Source organism: Nothoprocta perdicaria, unplaced genomic scaffold (assembly GCF_003342845.1).
Source record: "Nothoprocta perdicaria isolate Ctin4 unplaced genomic scaffold, notPer1 scaffold_83, whole genome shotgun sequence".
In the NCBI taxonomy this organism is placed as follows: Eukaryota; Metazoa; Chordata; class Aves; order Tinamiformes; family Tinamidae; genus Nothoprocta; species Nothoprocta perdicaria.
This window is the reverse complement of record NW_020456121.1, coordinates 2,386,091-2,398,525: the sequence shown is the minus strand read 5'-3', so window position 1 is coordinate 2,398,525 and position 12,435 is coordinate 2,386,091. Positions and strand designations below refer to the sequence as shown.

The 12,435-nt window shown below is 39.6% G+C and overlaps 1 long non-coding RNA gene across 1 annotated transcript in view; it reads right to left on the bottom strand.

The window, feature by feature from the left end:
- Nucleotides 1-761: 761 nt before the first annotated feature.
- Nucleotides 762-12,435, bottom strand: part of LOC112958262 — a 127,739-nt gene continuing 116,065 nt past the window's right edge. The window contains exons 3-4 of the long non-coding RNA XR_003251393.1: nt 4,285-4,373; nt 762-805 (exon numbers count right to left, since the gene is read on the bottom strand). This is a non-coding gene — a long non-coding RNA (uncharacterized LOC112958262). The remainder of the gene's footprint in view (nt 806-4,284; nt 4,374-12,435) is intronic.

The following is a 12,435-nucleotide window of genomic DNA, read 5'->3' as shown; positions in this document are numbered from 1 at the left end:
CTGAGCTATAATAAGGGAGCTAATATGTCAGATTTGAAAGGTCTAAGAGCCAGAAAAACAAGCAGCAATGAAGKGATCTCTTAAAAGCATGTCAAGATTTTAGAAGTGGATTCTTGTGGAATGCAATGAAATATTAGGAAAAAAAAAAAAAAAAAGAAAAAAGGTAACTTGCCAAAATAACTGTGCTAATCCTCTCCTTATAAAACTCTTCGTGGCAGAATTAGTAATACTCTCCTTTTCATTAAACGGGGTCTGATATAATGACATTAAATTCCATGCAAATATTCTACTTATTTAGGAATAATTTATTGTAGTTTTACTGGAAAATTTTAGCTGGATCTTAAAAGGTTTTATGGCCTCAATTATAGCACTTTTACTCCTAATAATCAATATTGATTTTACCCTATCATCCTCTTTAAAGTTTCTCTTGTTTTACAAGGAATCCAAATCTTGACCGAGTTTATAAAGTGATAATATTTTCATTCTAAAATCATATTCTTTCAGGTAATTATTTCAGCTCCTCCACAGATCCTCCTGTTACCCGACTAAGGAGACAAACCAGCTCTTACTTCCTTTGCAAGCAGGACGCAAGCCCAGGGGAAGGCAGTGGGGGAGAGCCAGCTCATTTGCACAGACCTGTGGTTGCGCTCATCCCTTTAAATACTTCCAATGCTCACTACATTCCCACTCTTTCCCAATGCTTCATTTCATGCGTCAGTCTGTGCCTCGTCTGCAGGCCACTCTCCTGCAGCAGTTGCCTCTTCCCAGTATGCCTGTTAGGCCACAACTTCCTTGTCATCTCCATCTGAGCAAAGCAAAGAGGAATACATGCACTTGGATCATTTAGCCCCCTGTTTTTATTCAGCTTTAAACAGGTATGCATCGAGGTGACTTTCTGTGAAGGAAAATAGTGCTCAAGGGAGACCCTGGAAAGCTGTGTGCACAGTACAGATACTTATTTGCAGTTTCCAGGATTGTCCCCACTTTCCAAAGTATAAGTCACATACTTTTGCCTTTGACTTTTTATTAATCAGTGAAATATGTATATACATGGAGTTTAAATATGGACTTTCTTCTGCTGGGAATTAAAACGGAAGAAACACAYGACAGAAGTCATAGGAGGGAAATGACACACGGGACTCTTTTCTGACCGGTCCCAATGCCTTGTATACACCTGCCTTGTAGCTTCTTTTACTCTGTCCTGCTCGCTAATACCAGGTTTATTTCAGCATCTTTGAAAATAGAAAGATCCTCTTTTGTTTCAGAATTAATACTTTGCTGATGAAAAGAATGAACCCCAGGGGCTGTCTTTTCCAATCAGGCACTGTGCAAGCACTTGAGCTACGTTCTGCAGAACATTGGAAACATGGCATGCCCAGGAAATGTTTGCCATCACATTAGCGATGCCGTAATGGGCACCACAAATCACCTGGACATTAATAGAATGAAATCACTTACTGCCTCTGAAAGCAGCTTTATTCTCAGTTGGTGTCCTGAAGGCACCATGTGTGCAGTCTAGAGTTTCTACCACAAAGGAGAAATTTTCAAATATCATAAAAGTCCTGTTTTGCTTGCTGCTTTTGGAGTTTAAGTCTCCACTGATCGTTTCTGATGGCAGTCCCTAAAACACAACTAGCACTTCAGAAAAAGCCAAAAAAAAAAGAAAAAAAAAAAAGAAGTGAGGAGTTGTCTTATGAACGTAAAGCAATCCCTGAATTTTCCAAAAGCTGTAACAGGACAGGATACACATGACTTCTAATGACCACCCTTGCTCCCACTTAATGGCAATAACGCCATTAAACGCAATAATCAAACGTGCTTCTTTGTCCTGCTATTGCTGGTCTGTAATTCAATCATCAGACAGATCCAAATGCTGCCCAAGCTGTTCCAAAGTGTCTGTAACAGAAGCAGAGGCACCTACAAGCACTTCCCGTTTCGCTCAGAAAATAGATCAGCTTCAATGATCACAGGCCATGTGAAGCAGACAGCAGTGGTTAAATTAACTGTTGTGATCAAAGAAATGGGCTGTTAAAAATACCCCATTTCCTATTAGAGAAGACTTTTTAATTGTGCTCCCAGTGCCTAGAACACATTGAATTTTTTATGAGATAATTCAGGTAACAGCCTATTACAGAGCGTACCTGATTTAGCCCGAGGAAGCTGGGGCAGAGAGAGCTCTCATGAGGGAGCAGAGGCTCTCGGCACAAGGACAACCACAGGGATATGTGAAAACACAGCTTGAGCTGCAGGTTAAACCAGCACACGGGGGTACGAGCCCGCTCCGGCACTGCCTGCTGCAGCATCCGCCTCTCATGGCAGCTAAACTGAGCAGAGCTCAGGAGTCGGCCCCTTTTCTGCCCATAAAACAACGTGTCTCGCCTCTCGGGCTCRTCTTTCTGCTTTTAACTTAGTTTCACTTTGTATTAATATGGTATTCGTTATATCGTGTTGGAGAAAGCTGCTAGCTTCGCTGGTGCTACTCTAGCGATCAAACTGATGGCTGTAAAACAGATAAATAGGAGCTGTACACCAGCGATTCTGCTGGCCCATTTTTCATTTTTTGAAATAAACCCCCAGAGTCTTTTTTTCCAGAATAAATTGAAGATAAAAAAGTTATCTTTTGACGTGGATAGTTTGAACATGTCAGCTTTGTGAAGCATTTTCTTCGGCTAGCTTAGCACTCAGCCTTTTGAAAGACATATAAGGCAAAGCAGAGCTGTCAGGCTTTTTCTTCAGAAAAATAGTTGTATAAGACAAAAATTAAGCGGCTCTATTAAAAGTAGAGGCTCTAAAAAGCTAGSTTCTGCTCTTCTTGTTAATGCCAAGTAGCATTTGGCTCCACAATTCTTCCTTACTGAAATCAATGAAATTACTTGGGAAGGGGAAATAACACTCTGTACAAATAAATGTACCTAAATCTGGCCTTAATTCTTCTGCTCTTGTCAGTGAAATTGCCCTTGCAGTCTAGGATCTACCAAGTGTCCCATATTTTATGCCCCTTGCTCTAACCAGAGCAAGAATAATCCAGATAACACAAGAACAGCTGAGCAGTGGGTCTCTGCCAACTGTCCCTGTCAGTTTGTTTTGAGCAATTCTTATGCATCCTTTGATTATATTGTGACATGATCTGCTCGAGGTTGAAGCAATAAGGAACCTCATTTTTCCTTTCCGATTTCCCTTTTTTTGGGGGCACAGTTGATGTGAAAATGTACGAATGTATTCTTCAGTATATTCACAAGCAAAACATCAAGTATAAGCACTGTAGTCAAGAAAGTATTTGTGTACACAGTTTACTTTATAAGCTATAGAAAGCTAATTTCTTGCAGCTCTTGAAAGGCTGCTCGTATTTGGATCTGCAATAATAGAGATGAATGACACTAGTGATTCCGATTACCCTGCTGCTTGGTTTCCCTTTGGCAGCCGGTGCCATTGATGATTCAGAGAAGGCAGGTACAGACCCAGAGAAGGGCAAAGGTAATTTTACACTACACTGACTCCCTCAAATGTGCTTAAAATCTACATCTGTGCGCCTAAGAGCAGACAGTGTTGCAGTTTTATTCTGTTTATGCTTCTTGTCTGGAGAGCTCCTGAATTCATTTAAGGTATTACTGATTACTCCTTATATAAGTTGTAAGACAACAGACTCTCTATCCTGTTCTGTGATACTGATTTATACAATAAAAGAATGAATGAGAGGAACACGGCGGGGTCAGATTTTAGAACTAATGAATAAAACCAACAAATTCTAGTCCCTTTCTGACTGCTGTTCTATAACAGGTGATTACTTATTTCCAACACGGCTGCATTTTTGATACAATACAATCCTTTGAACACCTATAGCAAAAGCAGTTATTCATGAGGCAGGTTCCAAAAACACCAGACAGGATAAGGCCCTGAAAAGTGTAAATCTTTAGGGGAGAGGGCAGGAGAGAGGTAAGAGATAATAATCTTGCAGGAAAGATCAATATTTTCATAAGGTAGGAAGCCTGGTCATGACAGGAGCACCATTGCTATGGAACTGGCCTCTATCCTGCAAGCCACAGAGGTGTTAAATCTCCCCCAAGGGAGGGCACAGAGCTACACAGACTCACCAGGACCCTCCTTTCTCCGCTTACACATCCTTCCCCATTTCCATGGGAGGCAACAGGGGGCTGAGGACGTTGCACACTGCAGGATCCTCAAGTTTTACTTCACAGCAGTAGGTCACATTCTGTACAGCTTTAGCCAAGGTCAATGCAAAGTTCTCAGAGGCAAAAAAGAAGTCATCACTATAACTGCTCTTACCTTCTTCAGAGCTCCTCAGTAATCTCCACAGCCTCTCCTAGCCCAGGAGGATCAGAATCAAAGGCCAGACTCCTTCCATTATTCCAGACCTGCAATTTAAAAGCACCTTGTCACAGTGTCCTGTTCCTCAGGAGAACATGGATTAAAGATGTCTAGTGTGAAACAAAACTCATCAGCAAACCCCTTCACTTCTATGAAATTATATTAGGATGCTTTAATATCCCTTCAAGTCCCTATATCTAGGCTTACATTCAAGAGATCACACAGTCCTGGTGCTGAAGAAAAGTTATAGCCAAAAACCAAAGCTTAACTATCTAGCTGTAAAGCAGCTGTATTGCCAAATGCTCCCTCATTACAGGAAAACAGATATTAAAAAAATGAATCCTCCCTTTGAAAAGCTGTTATACTAAATATTAGAACTGATTTCAATCCCTTAGTCTTAATTTGTAGGAACATAAGTGCAAATTTTAGTCCCCTGACCCCAAGTAACTACCTCCCTGAGTCAAAATGGGTGTCACACAGGTGTCCCATTTCAGCAGCATCATACTGATCCACACACCCTGTTTTGTTCCCACCTGCAGATAACCAACTTTAATCAAACTAGTACTTGCCCAACTTTACCTGTGCAAGTAGCCACAGTCATTTCACACAGGGAAGTAATAAATTTAATGCAGCAATAAATTTAATGCAGGTGTGTGTGTTTGCTTCATCAGAGACTTCAGTACTAAGCTGGTGTGAATCAGAGATGATGCCATTGGTAAGATGATCAGCACAAAGCACAATAAGCCTCTGAGTTTTAAAGGCACTGAGCTAATGGTGTACACAGTAAACAACAGGACCAGTTCTCTAAATCAGACTAAATATAAAAATAGGGAAGTGGATTTCATGGGGTAACCAAAGTAAGAATTTTGGCTAGTGTTACTGCATTGTATTTCTTGGTATAAGCTGGAGATACAAAAGCCAGGCAAAATTACTGTTTTACAGGAGGACAGTAGTCATTTGTTAAAGTATTTATAATCATCACAAATTCTTCTATTCATATAAGACCAATGCAGGAATTTTCATGCAAACTCCAAAGCAGGGAATGTGCTGCAAGTCCTTATGTTATTTATAGGCTCCCAGTATTCTGTTGGCTTTTTAAGATTCCTGCGTCTGATGTGCCTTAGAAGCAGACGTTGCAGCCACATTCTCAAGAAAACTGTCCCTATACTTTGCAGAGGTCAGTAAGTGAATGGTTTAACTAGTCAGGAATCAAAATGAGAATTTAACTCTAKGACAAAATAGCCTCTGCTTAAATGAAAACAAAATTAAAACTCTGTTATTTATTCCATGTCATCTAGCCCTCATGAGCACAAAAACATTTCATCTGTTTTCTTCTTATATGACTAAAYGTCCATTTCCAAGGTAGTAGATTTAAAACTCCTTTGCTGAAAATGGAATTAACTGCAATTAACTGCAAGGTGAATCTTCTCCAGAGACAGAGTGCAAGATAATAAGAAATACTTTGAGAAAAAAATCAGACTCTCCTCAAACACAACGACCCCTGTCTCCTCTCCTTGCTGCTCTGAGCTCCAACCAGCTACCTAAATGGATAGTCATCCCTCTATCCTATTGACCAAAGGCATTCTTGGATGTTTTATGTAGTGAAATAAATATTCTTGCAATTTAATATATGCCCTATGTAACTTGATTAAAGGTTTTAAAGTTATCTATATACCTTGCTAAACAAACTTTTGAAGAACAAGAACATATTTCTGTGTTATGACATAGTTAATTTAAGCATTTGTTGATTTGTTTTTAGAAGTACCAGCATGCAAGTGTTCATGATAAATCAGAAGAAGAAAAAAAAAGCCCAAGTTTGATTCAAAAATAGAAACTCAATTGTTAGACCTGTTTGGAAGTGGTCATTCAATGATCCGAACCTGTAGGACTGAGATAAATTACTTGTGGTAACATTTTCCTCTTGGAAAATCACAGATGAGACTAAATGAGACGTTTTATATATATAGTAGCAAACAGTCATAGGTACATTTCATTTTGAAAGTCCCATCTGTCTTATAGCCCAAACAGTTTTTGACACCACAGAATGATTGCTGCACTTCACATTATATGAAAAGGCAGTAAGAGTTGATACACATCAGGGCTCTGAACATGAGCACTCCATTTTACCATACTGAGGATTTTTTTTTCCTAAAAAAATGGGTTAAGAAGAAGAGAAGAAGAAAATATAGATAGAAGATAGATTAATAATTCATATCCATTCCTTTAAATGCCATCAAGATGAGATTTCAAGACCCTGAGTTATCTAATCCCTAGAAAGATCATTGAATTCTTACATTGGAGCTGCTACATTGCTTTCTTAGAAAAGCAAACAAAAAGCACAAATGTGATTTATCCTTTGATCACATTTTAATTGACTTCATTAAAGCTGCAAATATTAAGGGAACTCTTAGCCTATGCATTCTTGGAGCCTGTTTCAACATGCATCTTAAAGCTAACTGCGTGTGGCAATGCACAGTCAGTAAGGTTTAAATTAATAATACAGACTTAGCTACTCCCATCAAAGCAAAGAGTTAATTAGTTTCCTATTTGCAGTATGATACCAAAATGCCGCAAGAGCTCAAGATGATTGTTACCATCACCAGGAAAATAAGTGTAGAGTTTATCCAAGATTAAAGAGGGATTAGTGTGTTGTCTTATTGCTTAATAAAGAGCTATCAGTGGTATGCTCAATCATAGTTTAAATCATCTTCCTTATCAAGGCACCAGCAATTATTTAACCTGCAATATAAATAAACATTAATTTCCAAGATTCARATTATGCCTCTGAGCACCACTGGTTGTACCATGTACTTTACAAAGATATGTACAATAGAAAAAAATGTATTATCTATGACGTATCTATGAAGGATCAGTTATATGATTCTGAAAGGTAAGCAGAAGAGATATTTTGTCCTTTAAATAACTAACCAAATTCCACTGTGGATGMTTTTGGACTATGGAATCCATTTAATAAGGAATTGCCTAATGAATAGAGGTGATTTTAGACTAGGTAAGAATTACTTTCTTTGTAATAATTGGTATCTCTGGTATACTTGCATGGCTGAGGAAGATCTCACCAGGGAGCTCTTTCTCACATGGGTCACTTYGCTGCAGGAATTTAGCTCCCTTCTACCCTTGTCTGGCTTTATTGGTTTGGGATTGCCTTGGTATCAGTTGTACCAAGGATGATGTGTTGCTGAGTAAATGACAATAGTTTGCTCCTTTGGTCCCACACCACTGTTCCTGGGCACTGCTCAGAGCAATGGGAGTCATTCCCAGTTTCATGGTACCTGCCGACTGTTGGAACAAGAATTTTCMTTTAAAATTCTTGCTTGGAGGTGCAGAGAGTAGTGAATGCCAGCCAAGGGAGGAGGCCTCCTTGGCATGCTGGCTTTGCAGTAATGCTAGGCTGGTCAAATGCTTACAACCTTTGCAGAAGAAAATAGAGAAGAACAGCAAAGACAAAGAGKTTTTTTTTCTGTTTCATAGCATCCAAAGCAAGGTACTAGGCTCAGCTCTACTCCTGGCAGAGYGTAACAGTACAGGTTTTTAAAGAAGGCAGCTATAACACCAGTTTTTCACATTCTTAATGAACAGTGTGAATTCAGTGCTTTCAGAATAACAGATGATTTAATTGGATCTGTATAATCTAATGTAATCAATCTCATTTAACTAAATGTCACACAGCCCTATGAATACCAAGAGGCAGTTTATGTACACACACCGAGGAGCAGGACCAATTTCTGAAACCCTTACTAGTGTGAGATCAGTTTCCGTGAGTTGCCCAGAAAAAGCAGTGCTTTTTTTTCTATTTTGTTTCTAAAATAACTGCTGAACACACTATCTTTAAAAAAAGTATGAAAGCTTATGATCTAACAAAATAGAAKCAGGGAATTGGAATTTTGTTTAAGTTGTACTCACTGGACTCAGCCTGAATCTTAAGCAGAGCAAAGGGTAAAACTGGACAGACATTTAAGCCTTTTTAATTCTTTTTTTAAATGGGTAAACTGTAGTTTTCCAGGGGCCAAGCACATTTTCAGATTTGTTTGATTTCTAAATTCTCCATCAGATACTTCATACRTCTTACCAGAGCGTAAACGCTGTCAGGAATGTGGCTGAGCATTCAGTACTCGTCGATGAATGCAGGTGGTGTATCCCTGGTGCTCACCCCACGGCTCCCGTCTGCTCAGTTCTCCCCCTCTTGCAGCTCCCGTGCCCTTCCCGGGAAGCCCAGGTGATGTCATTGGCAGCCTCTGGCTCAGGATGCACCGCCGGGCCTGGGAAGGAGGGCTCTGCACTTGTCTTGTTCCCACCGCAAGCACGAGGCTCTTGGTGCCACCAGGAAGGGATGGACGCTCTGTTTTTCTCACTGCTCTGCCAGGTTTATCACAAAGAGCCCAAAGCTGAGCACCAGTTTTCGCCTAGGACAGACTTGTGTTCAATGTACCATGTAGATAGAGCATCTTCGGCCTCAATAGACAAGCAGTGTTATTAAAACAAAAATTTAATGGCAAATAAATGTGACTGATTATGCTACAATAAGAACTTAAAGTAGGTTTCTTTGTTGTGCTTTCCTGCAAAGTAGCATATGTAGAATGTAAAACTGGAAATTTCCTTAGCTGTGTTAATGCACCCAAGATTTCTACTGAGTGTCCATGATGCTTTTAATGTCCAGCTAGATTTAATAGGAAAATAACCCCATTAGAAGCCATAGCTTATGGGAAGAGATATGTGAGGGGAAATTCTTAAAAAAGAAGTGACATAAATTTCTATTCTCAAATGTGGGAAAATTCTATTCTCAAAATAAGGAATATATTTAAAAGCATTTTGGCATCTAATTCCCTTTGCTTTTAAGAAATGAAATCTCCATTTAGGAACCTGAAAACGCAGATAATTTTCAAGAGAGATCTAGGAACCTAGACCTCTTAACAGGACAGAGTCACTTTTAAAAATAGAACACAAGCTTCTTAAATCACTTTGTCATTATGAAAACAAATCCGAGATAGGTGGTGACTCCCATGGAGTGGAGAATGGCACCCACGGTGGCATTCTGCAGTTCTCCCTAATTAGTTGTCCCTGTGTGTCAACTCACAAGGAAAGAGAAGACTCTCAGAGCCACCATTTCTGTCCTGTAACTTACTTAAAAGTTCTTTCATCTTGCAAGCCCTACTCAGCTTTTGAAATCTGTCAGGCTTGGAGACCAAGCAAGTAGAGGACTAAGTGATCAAAAGAAGCTGATTTATGGTCTAAAGCATCTGAACATTTAAAAGACCTTCAAGAGTACAATTTAAAGTGTCCCTAGGTGATTTTAGTTTACATGGGCAACCGGTAGAGCGCAGATAACCCAGGCAGACGTTGTCTTTGGCAGCATTACAGGACTACATTTCACAAACCTGGTCTGTTTGTTAACTGTGCTTCTGTGTTTCAGACAGCCACTCGTGCATTATTTATGGCACAAGGCATTGCTATATGTTTGCTCTCACCTTTTATTTGATTACAGAAACCTAATTGCGGCTAGCACAAAGGCGGTGGAAATACTGCAAATATAGATTTAGTTCTCCTTTGTGTCTCTTATTGTTTGCAGGGTGTCTAGCACTATTTGGTTTGGGGGGTTGTTTGCGTTTCTTTTTGGCTTGATTTGGTTAGAACGATGGTCATGCAATGTTTGATCTCCTGAAGCTCTGAACAGCAACTGAGTCTATCAGCTATTATCTGTGGTGTGCTGAAACCCAGAATATTTGTCCTCTCACTGTCCCCTTTTTTCAGTAAATGGGCTAGATGACCTGAATATAAACTTCTGGATACTACTTATTTTCTTGCAGTCATTCCCCTCCACTCCAATATCCCCAAAATATAAATAAAAAAGGCCCCTCTGTCAACCTGGCAGACTCCTAGGATGCTTTAGCATACACAGAAGGAACACGTTTGCAGGCTACCAGCGCAATGACTTATCCATTTTTATCTGCTTACTCAGTTTGTATAGAACAAATTACACTGAAGGTGGGGGTGAAAACTGAGTAAATTTGGCTTGATTCATCACCTGTCCTACTCTGCAGATCAATCAGTTAATAATTTCATTGACCTGGAGGATCATTCAGAACAATATATTTAATTCAGTCATGCATTTAGTTTAATTAAGGTTTGAAGTTACAGTGCTCTGCTGGCAAAGAGATATTAAATCTGCTTTTTTTTTTTTTTCCTCCCTGCTTTCCATCCACCGTGTGAATTTCCTCTACTGGATATCATTCATAACAGATCTTTTATTTTAATTTAGCTGATTTGCCCGCTTTTGTGAAATTTTCCYGCTCCCTTTGCCGTAAGAATCACCTGAAAGCCCTTTCTGTGTCATTTGCTGGGTATGCTGGAAATATTAGGGTTCCTAGGCACTAATGCAATGGATTGGGGGAAGGGGAAAATGTCAAATATTGGAATCAGCCCTTTGAACACTGGCTAGGACAAGGTCAACTGCTCTGGAGAAGGGATGCAGCTGAGAAGGGACACAAGTGCTAAGTGGCTGTCAAAGAGTGGCAAGGACACAGGCAAGGGCCTTTCAAGAATATACCTTGCAAAGGCTCTTGCAAGGGACAACTCTCTAGCAGGCAGCTTTGTGACTGTTTTCCCTACATGATACAGGGGTTTGAACTTTGGAAGAATGTTAACTAAATAAACAAGAATTAATATCAAYCTGTCACTGAGCTGCTCTGACACCTGAGAGTTACAGGTCTGTGATAATCAATATGTACATTGAACATGCCCCTCCACAGGCCTCCTCCAAGAGTTACCAGTGCTGAATTTGGATCTAGAGCCTAAGCTGCAGCGTCCAGGGAGGCTCTGCAGTCTCTGAATTGCATTGGTGTCAGATAATATGCCTTCAAAGGTGAGAATACTTGAGACAAATGTGATCTCCCCTTTTTAAGGAAAATTGAGGAAGCAAGAACTTTCAGGAGGAAGGGATATACTGGTTACTGGACCAATATATTCTTATGTGTTTCCTCATTTTTTATTTTAAATCAAAATCATCAAAATATAAATGTTTTGGTGAAGGAAGATGTTTTTTCCTGTGATTACTAACTTTCCTTCTCACACTTCTATTTGATTCTTGGTTTTGTTGTTATTTACTTTTTGTTGTTTTTTTYCTGCTCGGCTGAAAAACAATTTGAAGACAGAGATCACTGCTGGTCTGCGTGTTACTATGTGGGGAAGCACAGATAAAAATCACTAACTTCTTTCCTTTTGCAAACTGTATTTTYGCTTTTGCAGCCTGTTCCATAAGAAGAAGCTATACTGTTCCCTGATATCTGCAAAAGCTCTGAATAGGTCATTTTAGGGGTCTTCTTCAGTTGTCTAGTTTTCCTATTTCAGTAGTGTTTAACCTTCTGCTAGAGCTGGATATTTCTGCGTTCACAAAACTGCTTTTTCCTTTACGTTTTGATGGACGTTTCTTCCAAGAAGTCCTGCACTGCTTGAGAATAAAGGGACACTTGAAAGGAAAACCATGTGTCTGGAGAACGGAGAACACTCCRTGTCTGGGCAGAACGTGCGCGCTCCTGGGTCCATACCCACCTCCTTCAGGGTATAAATACAATGTCACTGCTTCTCGAGGTTTAATGACCTCCCATCAGTCCTCCCTGGATACCATTTTCTTACTTCATCTCACTGTGAGTTTGTTCTTATTAAGGGCCTGATCCATCAAAGCACTTAAACACATGGTTGTGAGTTGTAAACCCACCAGGGTAAGTACCTCGACTTTTTATAACCCTGTAAAGTGTGTAAAGTGTGTACCTATGGCACTATAAAAGATGGGTTTAAATGATGTCTGTGAGAAGCGTTAACCTTTCCTGTTCAGCACTCWCTTTCCTCTACAACACCAGAAGTTTCTACAGTTTGTGTTGCATATATTTCAAACAAGGCTGGTTTTGACAAATTGACTGTTTCTCTTTTAGTTCTGTCTTTTTTGCACCTGTCTAAAAGAGCATCTATACCTAATAAATTTTCAAGATATTTTTGCTTATCTGTATTCCTCAAAAAGACTGCTTAGATTCTGTTAGACACCCTGAAGGATTACTTAATAGTTAAAATTTTTCAATTCAGCTTCCTTAGAAAAAAAAT